We start from the raw sequence: 19,512 nt of genomic DNA, 5'->3' as shown, positions 1-19,512 counted from the left end.
ATATGCTCTCATCACAACTATATTTGTAAATTAAGCATCAGACCCAATCAATATTAAACAAAGAAAAACAAAACAAAACTCTAAACTAAAGACACAGGGCAAGCCAAATAAGGGTAGCAAAAAAAAAGACAAAAGACTCAGCTAATATAGCCAGGAAGGTCAGGAATTTTTATAAGCAGTTGTAATGTTTTCCCACCTATTCCTATTTTGCTGGCAGTATCCCATTCTTTTGTCTCCCCCTTGCCTCTAAGATCAGTCATTCTTAATGGGGAATATGTGAGGATCTTTGATATCTGACATGACTATCTGAACTGGACCACTGGAAAGTGAGAGTGCATCTTAAAATCCTTTTATTTACAGGTGGGAAAATGTTACTGTGCTGCCCTCTAATGGTCATAACCTCACATTCATTCAAGGACATTGAGGTTTCATAAGTTAAGCACCATTTTCAGTCTGCACCAGTCACATAAAAAAGGTTTTACACTAAATCCAATGTCACCTTTCCCCTTCTTATGCAAGGAGACTCAGTCTTGTACAGTGAAAGCAAGAATTACTGAATGCTTTGGATCTGCCATCCAATTTTGGGATATTTCGTTTAAAGAGTACTGAGAGTGAATCATGCCCCATGTTACTGCAGTGACAGAAGCCAGGCTGAGGCTGTGATTGACTAGTAAAATAAGGCAATTCAGCCTAATTGAATAAAAAAATGTAACTTTTATTGAAGAAATCTATAATCCATATATTAGGTTCCTGTCCCTATTCATTTTATCAAGTACAAGTCTGATACTCCTTGTTCTATTATACTTTGCAGAACCATTTCATGGAATCACTTAATTGTTTTCAGTAGCTGCCATGTGCTGGTTTCTTACTATTGTTTACCTACACTATTGTTCACCTACACCTGTCAAAAGTTAAAGCCAGCATCCTAACCCCAGAATGACAGCTTTGTGTTTTAATACATTCCACTTTGTGCTTTAATACAGTGATTCTCAACCTTTGCGGACCACTGTCCCCCTTTCAGGAGTCTGATGTGTCTTGTGTACCCCCAAGTTTCATCTCACTTTAAAACTACTTGCTTACAAAATCAGACATAAAAATACAGAAGTGTCACAGCGCACTATTACTGAAAAATGGCTGACTTTCTCATTTTTACCATATAATTATAAAATACATCAACTGGAATATAAATATTGTACTTACATTTCAGTGTATAGTATATAGAGCAATAGAAACAAGTCATTGTATGAAATTTCAGTTTGTACTGACTTTGCTAGTGCTTCTTATGTAGCGCTTCATAAAAATAGGCAAATATCTAAATGATTTGATGTACACATACCCCTGGTTAAGAACCACTGCTTTAATAGACACCACTAGAGCCTCTACAAAATGTGAAGGAAAGGAAGAGGCTGCATAGTGGTCTTCTGCCCGCTTCCAGCTTCAGAGCTTCACCTTGATGTTTGACAGCTAAAACAGCAGCAACCTAACTGCAACCAGAGGAAAAGATAAAACAGGAAGACACACCCACACAGCCCAGTGAGGGCCAGGATGTACACTAGCTCGTCACGCTACATAAATTAAGTGACATACTGCCCCTTCTACAGTGCTGCACTATAAGAAGCTTCTCTAACATGGCTTGCTGCTGTTTGATTATGACCTTATTGTACTAGGGTTTCACAAGGTGCCTCACTTCCCCCATCAGGGATAATTTTTAAAGCACTTTGAGAGCTAGAGAGGAAAAATGCTAGGTCAGTGGTTCCCAACCTTATTGGCTTGAGGGCCACAGATATCATTTTTACTTCCCTGAAGAGCCATGAGTCTCCGCCAGCAGTCCCATCCCCCCACCTCTGCAGCCAGACAAAAGGAGTTCATCAAGAAGGCTCTCCCATCTTCCTGCCTGCAGCAGGGAAACCACATGCGTCCTGTTGCCCCCTGCACTCCATCTGGGTCCGTAGGCAGTGGCTCCCTTCTGCAGCCAGGGGGATGGGAGATCAGCTCTCCCCTCCCTCTGGCTCCAGCAGGGACCCCAGCACCTATGGACCTATGTGGAGCACTATGCTCTTTGCTGGAGCTGGGGGAGGGGTGCACTGATTCCCGTCCCCTTGCTTTTTTAGCCCTGCAACAACGCACTCCACCTGGGTCCTTTGAAAGCCCCCACAGGCCACTTTTGGCCCCGAGGCCACAGGTTGGGAACCACTGAGCTAGGTGTTATACCCAAGCTATACCCAGGCATGTCTACACAAGCTGCAATCATACCTTCTGATTGCAAATGTAGATATACCCTTAGCAAGACATTGCCCTGCAAGGCAGAAACTTACCTTCTAAAAATTACTAATTCCTTCTAGTAAGTAGGATCCTGGGGCATATCTGCTTTTCAAAAGCTTTGACGGATTGATCTAACTCATGGCACATTGCTTTATCCATGGCAGGAGACAAATGGGAACAACAAGAGAACTTCAGCACTATGGAATGGTTCCAGAGCTCAGAAGGGTAACAGATTAAGCAAGTCTCAGTGCATGCCACACAAATATGCACCTAGACCCAACACCTGTGCTTCCTTGAGCCGGCATGCATAATGGACTTGGGTGGACAGAGGGAGAAATAGTTAAGAGGTATAATCAAGCTCTATATACAAAGTAAACATTTTTAATTGTTTGTTTGATTTTGGGTTTGGAGGTAGACTGCAGCAATATTACAAATATGGTTATTCACAGAGAAAGTCATTCAAGAAAAATATCAGACTAAGCAAACGATGGACATATAATACACATCATGAAGGAGGCAGATAGGGCCTGAGTCTCATTTACACTCAGGCCCCTTTACAGTGCAATAATGATGTAAAAGGGCATTGGTGTACATAAAGATTAGGCCCACAGAATCCCCACACTATGTAACTTCCACACATTCAGCTAAAATAACACTATGTACTGATATTCTTACAGGTGAATAGTCACTGATATCATTTGAAGCTGCCAAATGCAGATTTGAGCAAGCCACCAGATTTTCAGACATTGAAAGCTACTTGTTCTTAACTCCCCAAGTTAAAGATTACATTAATTCTAAAAGGAACCTGGATGCCAGATTTATTGGTAAGCAAATCTGGAAGTAAAAAAATAAAATCTTTAAACACAGATGCTGATGAAATTGTTTAAAAAGAGGTCTGTTTAGTATTAGAAAGCAGGTAAACAAACAAGGCATTTAGATGAATAGAAAGGAAAAAATTTTTCTCTCCAACTTTGCTATCTCTATTTTAGCACTTGTCAACTTCTTCCTCACTGTCTTTTAGTGTTTCTTTTTTTGAAATATACTTTTCCAAGGGTAGTTTAAGTTCACATTAGACTTTTTTTATTTCTTGGGGGGGAGGAGGGGTGTTAAAAAAAATGATGTTGCTAAACTGAGCAAGAAAATTAAGAGACATGTCTGAGATCACACAATAGGTTAATGGATGTGCCACTTTGGACCTACGGGCTTCTAATTACTAGATTTTTGCTGCAGCCATCTGTGCTGTCTGCTGTGGCTTTAGACTGCTATAATATCTGTTGAAAATTGCTGTAAAGATTGCTTGGCTGAAAATTATGATAAAGAGGAAAAGATGGGTTATCAAGAATCACTATCAAGAATCGGAGCTTATGACTTCTAAAAACATATGAACTGGACTATATTATGATGTATTTGACATTGAAAAAAGGATTAATTGACTCTCAGAAATGGTTACTATAAGTAATAGTATCTTACCCTTCGATCACTGAGCACCTAATGACAGCCAGGCCTATGATATTAAGTTTTTTTCTTGTGTTTCATTGGTGGAATGTATTGTCACCTAATATCCTAGTGGGAGTATTGTGTGAGTGGAATTCTGCAATAGGCCTCTCTTTCACCTGTAGCCTTTCGATTGAATTCACTTTCATTTACCTCTTAATTAAAAAAAATGCAGTTGTTATTTTTTAAATTTGCTCTTACTAACTGTTACTCCACACACAACAGGTATCGGCTGCAGCTGATTAAATTAGTCATAAGCATTTATTGGCTCTCTCGCTAACAAATGAGACTTTGCAGTGTCTAGGAATGAAGCAACTGGCATTCAGGGTCAAGAGAACTCATGCTTTCAGGAGGTTTCATTAGCACAATAGAAGATAAACTGGCAGATTTAATAAAGGTACTAAAATGATAGAGAAATACATATTTTCTTTAGTCCACATGCACAAGCTGAAAGTGGGTATCTGTATTGACCTGGAGTTCTGAACAGTTGTGGCAAATTTTAGGCACAGATCCTCAAAGGTATTTAGGGTCCTATCTCCATTGATTTCAATGGAAGTTAGAAGCCCTAGATACCTTTGAAGATCTGGCCCTTACTGTTAAAGGTTTAGCTGAAACATTTCTAGATCTCTGCATGTCCCTGTGTCCCGAAGAAAATCATGAGAATACATAAACTGGTGTTTATTACAGCTTGTCAGCTCTATCTCATCTAAAGAAAGGATGATTTAGACAATCTGATGTGCATTGTGTCTCTTCTGTCTGACACGAGGGAGGAGAGCATTATATTTGGACAGGTAGCTGTTTTTGATAGAGCTGTCAGTACTCTACTGTTGTCATGTCTATCACTGGAGTTTGCTAACCATATCAAAAGCAAGTTACAAAACTAGAAGAGAAGAGGAAAAGAGGTTTGACAGCAATAAATACTCCTGTATTCTCTAAATACTCCTAACGGGAACTCCTGCCCCGATGACTTTGCAATATTGCGCCCAAACATCATGGCAGGAAATCAGAGGATTGCCCTACTCACACACTAATCAAATCCATGCAACATGAACCTCTGCACCAGTCTGCGATTTGAAATGGCCTCTGGACACAGGAATGAGGGGGACGGTCTAGGAGTGGTCACAGCTGATTCTCTGCCTGGCCCCAGCCCTGGGTACAGGATAGAGCAGGCTAAGGGCTATTTTGCACCAGTCACACCTGGCTGACCAGACTTGACCTGACTCTCCATGGCACTCCAGGTACTCTCCTTTCCTGGCTCTGACAAGATCTCACCACTGGAGGTTGTAAGGAGGGAAGCATGAGATCTGGCTCCACCAGCTCTGTGCCTGCTGGAGACTCCCCTACTCTGGAGAATCCTAAACAGAAGATTCAAGGGAAGCAGCCGTTCTCTTTGAGACACTTGAGTGGTGCAAGGCATGGAGAAGGGCTGAGAATCTGGTCCAAAACGTGTATGTAGCATGGCACCAACCACATAATATGACGTCTTTGGAACGTCAGCATTCCTATACATTTCAGCATGGCACAAATTCCTACATTTATCAAACAGGGGCTATAACTGTGGTCATCAGAACCAGCTGTGGCATTCAAAAGTGTTTTGTGGTCTGAGGAACAGGAGGTAAAAAATCTCTAGAATATAATCTAGGACCAGATCATTTCCCTCTTCCCCCATCTTCATGGGCAAAGGGGATGCAAGCCCGCAGACTTCTACTACATGGCAGCAGAATGGGGGAGTGCTGCCTTTACGGCTTTGTTTCCCCTGCCCTCCATGGAGTGAAATGGTGATCTGGATCAGTTATGTGAAGGGCTAACCGGGACCAAAGATAGGAGATGGATGGACAAGCTTCAGTCCCATCCACCAAACGATTCCCCTCCCACTCATTCCCATTGCCGCATGCCCTAAAGGTCCACACATGAGATCTCATTGACTAAGCCCAAGTGTGAGCCACAAGGTCCTCCACTGGAAGCATCCAAGCACCACGACTGATCGCTATTGCCATGGCCCAGAGGTGGTGTCTAAGATACCTAGGACCCAAACCATTTAAGGTAATTAAAAAAAAAGCCCAAGCACGTTAAGCTTCATCTAGAAGCTAATTTAGATAACTGAGCAAAAGACTAGTGCAAAATTGTATTTCATAAGCGGGCAGTCCTGCTTTGCACTAGCTGATATGTCAACGTGGTCTTCAGGTATAGCCTCATATGAAGCTGTGAAATTGGAATCATCATAATCAGGTTACTGGCTGGCCTGTATTTCCATACGGTACTTCCTTGTCTGTATTTTAAAATGCTAGCAGTTCAGCATAACTCAAACCTCATCAGTACTCACTAGAGGGTTGGGGTTTAGAACCTCAGTCAATTAAGTCTGTGTAGCTGAGCAATACAAAGTTAAAAACATAGCTTCCAATCCGGAAAAGGTTCTGCAGCTTAGACTATTCAGAAGCAATTATAGTTCAGTTGCAGAAAGACATTTTCAGACCTCTAATTGCTCCAAATGCACAAAAAGAGTCATTCCATTTTAACCTCTCTCTGACATCAGGAACTAATGCTGCAATTGAAATGTGTCATCGGTGGTCTCAATTCAAAACCATTAGAAGAGTTGTTCTTTTCCCATCTTGCTGTTGCACCACTGTTCTCTTCCTAATCCCAGCACTGTCCACAGACAAGGAGCCAGAATTGCTTGCTGGTGCAGCATCACTGAGGATAGTAGTGTTGTGCTTACTACAGTTGTGATAAAAAATTGGTCTGTACACTCTATGACCTATAAAAATAGCCAGGAAGGTGGAATTCATGAAGAGACTTAGACATTGCAACACTAAGCATCACAGCACTTAGGAAGTCACAGGACCCACACTGTGATCCACAGAGCCCAATGAGGTGTCTAGACTCTCTATATAATATATATGGGGAGAGTAATTGGCATCCTGGATCTCCCACTTCCCAGGAGGGTGCCTCTGGACTACGGAGTCAATCTTGCATGTGCTCTCTCCATCATTATATACACCGCGGAACAGCTTCAATAGGAGAGACTGAGGGAGCCCTGCATTAGAATATCCCAGAGCTCAGTGGCTAGAGAACTTTCCTGAGAGGTGGGAGAACTCTGCTCAAATGTCCTTCCCTCCCTCCCGCTAGAGAGGGGGAATTTGGATCTGGGTCTCCCATGTCCCAGGTGAGTGCTCTTATTACTGGGCTAAAAGTTATAGGATGGGTGTCATGATTCCCTAAGTTTCAATGCTCTCGAACAGCCCTGGAATCCTCCTTAGGGTCACCATTCCCTCACTGCAATAAGCCCTTTGGTATCTCCACCTCCTGGGTCCGACCTTCAGTGCCTTCAGGACCCCTGGTTCACGCCATGAGTTCCCCTCAGTAAGTACACCTGAACTGGACAGCTAGGGGAGACTTACACACACAAAAGGAGCAATGCACCCCTGACTCAATCTGGAGTGACTCAACCAGCATTGTGAAACAGAAGGATTTATTAGTTGTCTGGAACACAGCATAGAAAGACCTGAGGTCAGCACAGAGATTGGAAAATTTACAGCAAAGTCCATCTGGATGAGTCATGAGCCCAGAGGCCCTCTCCTCTGACCCATCCTGAGTTCCAGTCCAAAAACGTGTGTCCTGCTTCCAGCAACCCACACTCTACCATCCCCGCTGGGCCATCCTCAGTCTTTGTTCTCCTTTCCAGGTGACCAGAGTCACCCGATCATTCCCCCAGCTCTTTGTTCTCCTGCTGGCCAAAACTCGCTGGCTTCCTAGAGAGGGTGGGCCCCAGAGTCGTCAGTTGCTGGGTTACAAACTGTCTGGACCATTGTCTGAGCCCAGGCAGTTAGGCAACAATCACACCTGGATCGCTACAAAGAATAAACCACCTTGTTCTCACCCACTAGTTTAACATGCACCACATAGGGGAAACTGAGGCACACACAATAATTATGAAAAAATCCCACTTCGTGTCAATGGGCACCTCCTCCTTGATTTTTAATAGGGCCTAATCTGGTAGTTGTACTTAGAGGGTGCCTATTGGACTGGGCCTGTTAGGTGGCCAAATGCCTTTCTTCCCCTGATTTGTGGATTGCTCTGTGGTGTAGGCAGAAGGTATGCATCCAGATGTCTTGAGTGAGGCATCAGTGTACATTCCCAAAGGCAGAAACTTAAGTGCCTAGAAAATATTTACTTTGAAAAACTTTGACACCAAGTGAGTTTAATTGCATACAGGGTTCAATGGGAGTTTTGTAGATCGCAGTGGGGGATTTTGGTGTCTAAATCTGGGTTTAAGCACCTAAGTAGCTTTGTGGATTCCAGCCTATATGCTGCATGATACCCTTTATCCTGTTCAGACTACACAGTCACAAATACAGCAGTGAAGTAATGTGCAACTGCTTAACACAGTGGTACTGAAAACCAAGTAGGTTTTCACCTTCTGCTTTTCATCAGTAATGCATTTTACAGTAGTTAGGTTTATTTCACATCAGTAGAGCCCTGCAAATCCACAGATATCCACTTTATATCCATGGATATCTGCTTTATATCCATGGATATCCATATCCACAGACCATTTTTGTGGATTGAGGATGGATGCAGATCCAAATTTTATATCTAAAGCCCTGCAAATCTGCAGATATCCACTTTACATCCACGGACCATTTTTGCTGGTAGGATGTGGATACAAATTTTGTATCCATGGAGGGCTGTACACCTCGGTTCACATGATTCCTGATTCTATTTATAAGCATGAAGATTAAGTGTGTTTAAATATCTTTGGGCCAAACTGTGTCTCAGATTTTATCATGTCAGTGCTGTCAACTTCACTGGAATGGCACGAGTATGAAGGATCTGACTCAGCCTCCCTCTCCCTGACTCCCCAAGAGTTTATTTGAGGAGCTAAAGAAGCTGCAGTAAAGCACCGTATTAAGAAATATGTTATCCAGGCTACATGCAGGTTTCACATAAAATGTAAATCTAGGTTTTGCTGTACATGCAAATGAGAAGTGTTAAAGGTAAAGGGCATTTTTAAGTACAGGACCAGATGATAATATTTTTGCATACAGTCTGGTAGTTATTGGCAACTGATAATGTGCTCTGTGTTGACAGGATAATTAAGATTCTCTCAGCATTTGTGTTTCACACCAGTCATAAAAACTTGCTCTGAACTGTAACTTGGCATACAAATCTCAGCACGGTAGTCACTTTTTTTGTTTGGTTTCCAGTTTTATTAAGTCCATTTTATAGCAGGGAAAAAAATAAAAGGTGAGTGAGAACTTTCCAGACCCTTAGTTTCACTTGTAGACAACTCATTTGAACCAAACGTTAGCATTCCAAATGCTACAGACTGAGCACATTCACTTGGCGTTAGATGGCTTAGATCACAACACCCAGATGACAGGCACTGAGCGAGTTTCTCTATCCTAGCTCTGCCAAAGCAGCTGCCTCATGACCTGCAGCTCTCCTGAAGAGAAACTCCCTGCCAAACTGTGTGGCAGTTTTGTGACCTACAGATGTCCTCCAGAGATTAAGTTGAGGCCAACAAATTCATCTCCATTTCTGACCTGATTTGAAGCACGGTATCCAGAGGGGAAAAACGAGTACACTTCTAGGCTTCATCCTGCAAACTAATGCATCAATGTACGTCTTATATCTGTGCCAGTAAAAGTCAGTTTGGCTCATCATGGTTGTGGGTGAGCATGCAGTATTCATAGCCTAGAAGTGAAAAGCTAGTGCAGTCTGTCTCCAAACCATTGTACACACCCTCAGCTTTTCTGTTTTAAAATCAGGGTTTGAGGCATTTGCTCCAACCATATGATCTATATTTAATCTCTATTGCTATTTTGAGAAAATAAAATGAGAAATGACTAATATGCTGAATTTTAGAATTTGCCCAATATGTATGCACAGAAGGTTTCTTTCCATGAAGTCTAACAGGAATTTTTATAGTATAGTCACATGTCAAAACTACTTGTTCTTATCTAATTGAATTTATACTAAATAGATAATGCAACCTATTTTCAATAATTACTTGCCATAATAATCAGTTGAAAAATTAAGTAAAAAAAAACCATCATGAAGGAAATTCACAAAGCACCAGTTATATTAAGAGTCTATAAAGATAGACACAAAGGTCCATTTTGCATGAGTAAACATTAGGGTGAGATTTTCCAAAAGCACTCAGTGTTGGCTTAACTCTGCTCCCCAAACTGGAAATCCCACCCTGAAGACCCACTGCGTTCCACATCAGTAAAGTTCTGAGCAAAATGTTTCCTCCAGACACTCTTCTGCAGCAAGCTACACAACAGTTATCCCAACTGTCCTATTCACCCAAATGGTGGCTTCATTTCAGAGGCACTGAACAGATCTGGATCTTACAGTATGCCAGGCACTAGAATAAATGGCAATGATTCTTATTAGCTGCTGGAGAATAAACAGAATCATTACATTTCCAAAATTAGGTTCCACATTAATGTTTTCCTGTGGTGTACCTTTATATTAAACCATGGAGGTTTAATCTGCAACTATAATTTTTCTTGCTTCTGTGGGCTTGTTTTATAGCCTTAATGTTCTTTTAACAGATGATATTTTGGGTATGTGAAACTGTGAGAGCATGTATTGTAAACCTTGTTAAAAAAATGCTTCCTGATTGGCAATGGAAAAAGATCATTAAGTTCCAATGAATGTTTCGGCTTTTTGATCAGAAGCCGTTTGTGCATTCAGATATTGTGCTGTTTACCAATCCTCCTAAACCAAAGCCATAATTTTTATTTTAGATTGCCTGGCTTCTGTGCTAACACTTTATCCTGTACCATAGAACTAATTACCATCCTATGCGCCATTGTGCACACCTTACATTTAAATCAAAGGTTATGTTTATTCAGCAATTCTTTCTAAATGAGCAAGATTGCTAAGAGATTCATGCTCTCTCTGCCTAATTGTATCCCATGGAAACCTTCATTTTATCTACCTCCATATTTTAAAGAGTTAATTTCCATTTTGACTGTGCCTTATTAATAGGTTACTGGCAGCCTACAAATACTCCCAGGCTTTTAAGAACATGTTTTGAGAAAATACTTAAATATGCAGTGTTATGGATGGTGATGCCCTCCTTATTCATGGTTTGCAAAATGCTTGCTTGCTGTTATGTAGCTTCAAGAGTTTGGTGAACACAGGAACATTTTCTTTTCTTTCCTTTCCTTTCCTTTCCTTTCTTTTTTTTTTTTTTTTTAAAGAGTCCTTAATTTGTTATTTAGGTCATATTGCAAGGTGCAAATATGCCACTCACACAGTTATGCTGCTTTGTTGCTCTGAAGATGTCTGACTATTCAATAATGTGTTGAATACTCAACACTTATTTTATAAAATTATTTAGTATTCATGCAAAGTGCCAGATTATCATTCCCAGAGACTAATAGCTTTTAAGGCCAGAAGTATGATCATCTAGTTTGATCCTTTGTATAATACAGGCCATAGAACTTCACCCAGTAATTCCTTCAGTGGAGAGAATTATTCTTTTCTACTACATAAGGACAGGGAAGTGCAACTGTCTTCCATGCTAGACTACTAATATCTCAAGGATCTTCTAAACTAAAGAGACAGAACTAGGTAGTTTCCTTATGGAAGCAGTCCATGAAATCATTGTTGGTCATGACAAGTGTATACTGTAAAAAGAGTCTGAGAATAATTATTTGGATTTCTAGTGAGTTTAGTTAGAATCACTATTGTGTTATCTTTCTGGGAATATTATAATAAATGACTTGACTGGGAATGTTTGCTGAAACAATGTGCATTACACAAATACAGCAGAAGAATCACAGAAGAGGAATTTTGACTTCATAATTGCAAAAATTCACAGTGGAAACCTGATTCTAATCAATATGACTCACTTGGATAGAACAACACAGAACACACATATCCAAGCAAAGCAGGACACATTTCAAACACTTACAATGTATAAACTACAGACCAATAAGTATCTGCTGAAATTGCTCAGCAATAAGTTTTGAATATCATGTAAGTTCAACTACATTATGATTAGTTCACAGACAATTCACAAACAGAAAAAGAAGCAGTAATCTTAGAGGGCTTGATAATGAGCTGGTCTATGCACCCATTCAAGGGAGCAAGGGGAAAAAAGATACTCTGGGTTCCATGATGTGGAGTAAGAGGGTAGCTGCCCAGAGACCATTGCGACCTGTCCCATGCAGGTGGGCAGGGAATCAGGGAATTTCTAGAGCCTAGCTCTGCCCTTCTCCCAAATATGTCAGCAAGTGCAACTGAACTAGCATGAGAGGAAAGTAAACTGGGCTAAGAAATGGCTGGTACAGCTTGCTTACACCTTGCTCCATGAAGGAAGTGAGGAACTCTGAGCTACAATTCAGTAACTGCTCTACTCCTGGGGTAGGACAACTACATGCTGCCCTTTACTCAAGGCAGATTGCGAAATCTAGCCTCATCTAGCCCAAAGTACTAGTCTATCCCAGAGTAATTCAATACAAATTGTTCACGCAGCTGCATAACTAAAACCACCAGTTATTTCCCATTGTCATTTCTCTATAAAGATTTTGCATACGGATTTGTAATTAGACTTTGCCTTTCTGTAGTGACTTCCAGCCCTCATTTTCGGAGTGGTCTAAGAACATTAATGAAATTAGCTTCACAACGAAGTGTGAGGCAGACAAAATACCATTTTACAGATGGGAAAACAGAGGCACATGGTTGTTAAGTGACTTGCCCAGTGTCACACAGGAAATCAATGGCATGAGTATGTGTCTACTGTTTCCTTAAATATAAAGCAAGAAGATGTGTAAGAGAAGGGCTGGAAAGGTTCAAGGTAGAAGCTCAACAGTGCAGGAATCCCTTCCCCTTCCCCACCCTGACTCACCCGCTGAGAGAAAAGCTTTAGGGATAACTTTTTTCAGCATTAGAATAAAGTTCCTTTTTGAATAACATAAGAAAGCAACTTTTTCTGTGATTCTTAGCTATTGTCACAGGAGACTGACAGAGCAGATTATAAAACCTAATGCTACTCACCCCCAGTTTTGTGAGTTAACAACAAAACAATCCATCCTTTCCAAACAGCTGTCAGATGGTGATAATTTCTGGCCACTACTGACCAGGATGGATTTGAACCAGTGAACTATAGGGGGAAAGCTCTATAGAATATCCTATTACTAAACCCTCTGAATCATCCATGCCTCCCTGGGCTCAACTTTTTGAATATTTTCTTCATGACTGAACATTAGCTTAATTCCCCACAAAAGCTTCTTTTAGTAGAAGAGCACAGTAAAAAATGACTACGTTCAAGCCGTTTTGGATAACCAACATAATGAGCTTGTGCTGCAATGTTTAACAAGTCCATCATACTAATAGTGAGTAACAGCACGGTCTAAAGAGAGGAGTTCAACTTGAAACCGCATCAGAAAACAAAAAAGGCTAATCATGAGAAGAACTTTGAATCCGCACATTCCATATGAATGCGAGATGATTCTGGAAGCAGAACAGAGGATAGAAAAACCAAGCAACAAATCACTCTAAAGAACAAGAGCTGAATCTCATGGCATGTTCAGTTACAAAGAACACCATTGCTCGGAATAGCAAGTAGCCAGCAACATTGGTTATGATCAGGAGTGAGAAAGCTAATAAATCCAAACCTGGACCACATTAATATTTTAATAATAGGATGAAGTCGCAGAATTCATATCCAGACCTCAAGTCCGAAAGAGGTACGGGATGTTTAGGTCCTGGGTTTCATTATGGTGCCTTAGAGACAATGGCATGACAGAAATGTGGGACATCGATTGAGCATGCCCTGATTCAAAGACAGAATGAAGTTTGTATAAGCCAAACCAAAGTTTACATTAGCATGAACCAGGCTCAAGCTGGGTAGGTGACTTGACTGTTTCCTTGAAGCACTTACTATTGGGTGTAGTGAGTTTGAGATAGATGACTGGTCCCAGTTACATTCCTGTGAAGGGGGTCACACACCACAGATGCCACTCGGTGGTCAGCCAGAGCATGGCAGGTTCTCTCCTTTCCTGGCACTCCTACAATTGGCAGCCATTCTGGTCCTGTGTCCTCTTCTGAGACTCAGCTCCCCAGCCTGGTTACATGTTTATGTCCAGCCCCTTCATGGTATATAAGGAGTCCAGCAACAGGGTAGCCCTCTGCATTAGGCAAGGGGCTTAAGGTCTTCCTCCCAAATTGAAGTCTTGGGATCTGGACTCTTCTGTCCTCAAGGCTTTCTCTCTCCTAGACATCTCCCCCAAAGCAGGGGTCAGTGTCTGTCTTTGGCAGCCCCCAGGGGTTGGAAGGAGAACCTGGGCCCACTCTCTCTCCTGGATTCCAATCCAGGACCCAGGGTAAGTTGTTAAGTCCTGCACCACCAGAGTTCTATACTGCTGCCTCCCTGCCTACCAGACCCCTCTTTCCCCATAGGTGAAGTACTTGGAATCAAAATTAAAGTCTCAGATCTTTTGTGATTTACAAGTCTCTTCTTTTAGTTTGGCAACATTGCTACAGCTAGGGCACAGGAGCTCCTGCAATGCTCCTTCTCAGAGTACAGGTCCGTTCACCTCCACTGGCTGCTACCCTCCTGAGTTGGGCTGCTCTCCTTTTGAGCTCCTCCTCCAAGCCATGCATGCTTTGCAGGTGTGGCAGGGCGGGTGCCTGGACCCAGAGCAGCTGCTTAACTCCTTCCATATGGGGCAGGGTTTGCACAGCCCATCACAGTTCCCCTTTTAGAGGACAGCCAGGCATTCTCTCTCAGACCAGTAGGACCTTTCCAACTGGAAAAAAAATTAAGTGTAACTAAAATATCATATATTATGGGCAAAATTATGCTTCCTAAGAGACAATGGCATGTTATTCAGGGGAAGGGATGTATTGCCAGAGCCACAGTGTCTGGAGGTTTGGAAAGACACAATAGTTCTTCCTCTAGTACTGATGGAGCACACCAAGAAGCAGCTCTTGCTAGCCTGTACTCCACCAAGTGGAGTACATGTTCTTTAGCTTTATCACCCCCACCCCCCACACCCCCGGATACTAGTATTGATGGCAGCAGTAATAGTCCCCTTCCAATGCTGCCTAACTCCATGCAGCTACCTAGGTGCTCTGTGTTACCCACTGGTCAGTATATGTTATACATTCCTCTCTGTGCATGATCCAGAGTATATGACTCTGCTATGCATGTCTGGGTATGGGGAGGAGGGCTTGTCCCCTTTTTGCCCAGAAACACACATGCATAGGGCTAGGCAGAATTTAACTCTAAATATTTATTTTAATAATCTGATTTTTGCTTTTTTAAATCTCTGGCTCTCCCATTATTTCCTAGATACCCCCTCAAGTAATATTAGTCCATCCTCAGAATTTAATAATTCTTCACTCCTATCAAGACCTACTTTAAATTTTCCTTTTATATCTTTCTGTGTTATTTCCTGTTTGGGATAGTGGATCATTCATGAACCAATCCTGATTTTCTTTGACAGTATTTATTATTTATAAGTATCAGCCAAGCACTTTTGACTAATAGTTTCCAGAATGTGGGTTGCTCATGAAGTATTTGCTTCAGCTATTAACTCTTCATTATTTGTGCTGTATGATTGGTTACGTAAGTCACATGGTATTGTTTCAGTTCACTAATTGGGTGGGGGCTGAAATATTTTAATCAGGGTAATTAATAGTGATTATTTGTTACAAATAATGCACTTTGGGGAAAAATATTTGTGCTAAAATTCATTACACTTTGAGGATTCCCAAATATTTTAAAGAATCCAGGACAGTTGTCCAAATTCTCTGGAATAATATGAAACCTTTTAAATCATGGTGAACAACACTATGTTTTTATTTGCTATTCAATTTTTTGGCTATTTGACCAGCTCCACTTATAGTTATTAACATCTTCACCAGAAAAATTAAACAGCAGAAACAAACAACCGAAGGACAAATAGCAATATTATGGACTGGAATAGTTAACCTTGCTTCTCAACATGTAACTTGCTAACTTTAGAACAAAAGACAGTTGAAGATCCAGCAGATTTTTTTTAATTATTTGGGTCTCATTGTTATGGGTTGTCAAATGACAACTCAAAATCCCACCTGTGGCCAACTATCAGCAGGGTACAGCACCTTGTGTCTCTTTTTGCTCGAGCTCCTTTGATAACCAGAATTCACAGCATTCAGCACACTTTATCCATTGCAGTAGAAAGAGTCTGCAGGCTACTGTCTGTACAAAGAAAGAGAATTTCTAGTTACTATTTCTTTTTTCATCTCTTTTTCTTTTTTTATTCCTTTCTCAAGGGCTCTTTTTACTTTGTCTTTCTGACACTTGCACTTTTGCCTCTTAGTTCCTCTCTCATTGGTTGTTCATCGTTTTAAGCAAAATATATAGCCCAAGTAGCACGGAACCTGTTTTTTGGAACTTTAGTGAAAGCCTTTTTTCCCCTAGGACTCGCCCCATCTCCAAGCCTGAGGTTTTTCTGCATAGTCCTTGTCTGTTTTCTCTTTCACCTCATCGAAGGCTTAGCTCTTCAAAGCAGATTTTTCTTTCAGTCCCTAGAGCAAGAAAGCAGCAGCATTATGTTATAGCTTTACTTTATTTATCTCTTACAGTTGTAATAGAGAATATTCCTTTACTATTACAGTAGATTTTTTGTCTAGACTTCAGACCAAACTAGTAAATCTCAAAAAATAATGCAGTTTAACACATCAAATATCTTCGTATGGCACTTGTTTCATCCTGTCTTTCCTCTTCTTCATACAGATCCTGTTTATTCTCTTTTACTGTTCCCTCAGTGTTTTACAATGCCAGGCATATAGCTATTATAGGTTCTTTGCGGGTGGAGCACTCCCAAATGCAAGTTATTTCACAAAGGACATTCTGTATCTTAAAATATAGGATTCTCAGATGGTGACAATTGAGAGAGCTCTCTTGATTTCAATGCAGCTAGGCTGCTTTACAGGTACAGGGGATCTGCCTGAGCAGCTAGGTCAGAAGGCAGGTGAAAAACATCACAACTGACCTCTCTTTCCCACAACTGGGTATGCAGGCACTGACGACAGCCGTAATGGTCCCGTCCCATGTGCTGTCTAATTCCCTGCAGCCAAATAGCTACCCTTGGGCTCTGTGCAACCCAATGGTCCATGTGTGCTAAATGGGCGAGGATGGGGTGAGGAAGGATGAGGGTTATTCCCCGTCATGATCATCCAATTCAGTTCTAAATATACGTGAATAATATTCGCTTTACTGGTTGTAGGCATCACACAAGAAGTAAATCTTAAAAAGGCAATGGGTAAATGACTTTAATGTATAATACCTGCCTAAGAAAACATTGAGAGACGGTCTACACTCCAGAGCTACATCAATATAGCTACGGCTCTCACCCCTGAGCAACATACTTATGTTGACTCAACCCCCCCATGTAGACAGCGCTATGTTGACAGGAGAGTTTTTCCCATAGACATAGCTACTGCCTCTCGGGGAGGTAGATTAACTATACCGACATGAGAATTCTTTCCCATTGGCTTAGAGTGTCTTCATTAAAGTGTTACAGTGGCACAGCTGCATCGGTGCATTGTGCCAATGCGACATTTTAAGTGTAGACCTGCCCTGAGATAAAACTTGTGAAATCGATGGGAGAAGAGGGAGGAAGAAGAGGACAGTCTTCCACCTTTCGTTGTTATTCACACCCATGCAAAGTGAGTGCAAATCAGAATGGTAGCATTTTGTACTCACTCTTCATTGGGTGAATGCCATGTGACCTGAATGAAAAGCTGTCATTCAATTCTCAGTGAAAAGTGTCAAATGTCTTAATTTTACAGAACACTGAGTAATAGCCAAGGGAGATGTAGTCATTTACAGAAAAACACACACACATCATGCTACACTTCACACAAACCTATAAGGACACTGCACAAGCAGTTACAATTACAGGACCACAGAATGCAGAAGGCTTTGATCCACCATCACATGAAAACCTTCCACATCTTTAATAACTTATGAGTAAGGATCTCACCAATTGATAGGCATGACTTCTTCTGTACAAATTTGCTCAAAGCACTTTTCCCCCCCTCGGTGAACTGCGATAGCAGTAAAATTACATTGTGTATAAACTGCTGCATGGAGGAAATTCCATCACATCTTTGGCAACATGAATTGTGACGTGTTTGGGAACAAGAAAAACCATATTATTAATATCGTAACATCTTACGCCCAAATTTTCTTTGATGATCATTACTTCCATCTCAAACACCAAATTTTAGCTGCAATTTAATGAGAATGCAGAATATCCCCAAGATTTAGGATTTTACTGTTACTATTTATAAATAAGAAACAATGTAACAACTCTGCTACAGTATAATGTAATGGAAGGACAGAAAGAGGGGTACTGAAATGCTATACCTCTGGTCTCTGAGCAACTTTTGTTACCCTCCCTCAATAATCAGATCCAGCAATCTGACCTGAAAAAATGACTAACTGAAGTTGCAACAAGATTTGTCTCTTCTGTATTCAAACCAGCATTATACCATGTATGAGTAAATCTTCACAAAACACATGAAACAGAGCAGTGATAGCAGGAAAAGGGAGAGAGAGAGGAAAAGTCTTCTTAATTGTGCTCCTGACTTTTTCTTTTGGTTTCTTAGCAATGTGACTTTGGCAGGGATGATCCTGTTGGTTTCAAAGCTCTCTGTACTTTGCAGCAAGAGGTGCAGATATTGGGTCATGGTAGCACAAAGGTAATACTTGTACTATTGTTTGTTTGTTTATTTGTTTGTTTGATTACCGCTAGCTTCCAAGTGACCAAAGACTCATAACTAAACCTGGATTCAAGTGGGGTAAGAGAGAGGGCAAGTATGTCCAGAGCCCAAGCATAATTTTTTCAGGCCCAGTATGAACTTGTAACACGGGCCCTTTCCCACACACATACCACAATCCTCATCCCATACATACAATCTCATGAGCCATGAAAAATCTTTTCCTCATGGTAATTGGGGTTACTGCCTGGGCCGGGCTCTTCAGGGCCTCCGGGCCCCAGTGAAATGTACCCTTTCCCCTGCCCCCATGTAGGGACCCTGATGTCTTTCCTAGCCTTACTGACACATTCCTCAAGTTTTAGTTAGTTCAAAAGCTGCTCAGGGTACGTCTACACTAACGGTGGCATGTAGAGCACAGACACTGCATGCCCCACTAGCACTGGTACGAACAACAGTGTAGACAGTGAGGCACCACTTAGGGGAGCAGAGTTGAGACATACCAGAACCTTGAGGTATTATACCTGACACAGCTTCCTAAACATCAAAGCAGTGCCTTGCTCGTCTACAGTGCCATTTTTAGCATTGTAGTGTCCCACTACCTCCCTGTTGCCGGAGCCTTGCCCCGCTGCCTCCCCACGCCAAAGCCTTTCACTGCCATGTGCAGCAACACACTGCAGTGACGTGTTAAAGTCACCTGCCTTTTGCTGTGGCGTGTAACTACATGTACGGTACACACTGCTGCCAATGTAGATAAGGCCTCGGTTACACTGTGTGAGATGCTGAGCCCCCGAAGAATTCTAACAGCCTCTTCAACTGATTACTACTGTTATTAAGAATTTTCTTAATCTTGCAAGGCAAGGATTTTCTGGCCTGCACAGAACGGCTAAAGTGCCTAGGGCAATTGCTCCCATGTTGTTAATGTACATGTATTACCCATAACACAAAAGGAGTAGCAGCAAGTTATTTAGGCATAAGGGTGAAGTCCTGGCCTCAGTGAATGGAAAAGTTTCCCTAACTTTAATC

The sequence above is a fragment of the Emydura macquarii genome, unplaced genomic scaffold (genome assembly GCF_026122565.2).
Source record: "Emydura macquarii macquarii isolate MOO-44397 ecotype Brisbane River unplaced genomic scaffold, CSIRO-AGI_Emac_v2 contig_212, whole genome shotgun sequence".
Classification (NCBI taxonomy): Eukaryota; Metazoa; Chordata; order Testudines; family Chelidae; genus Emydura; species Emydura macquarii.
Note: the sequence above shows the minus strand (reverse complement) of the source record.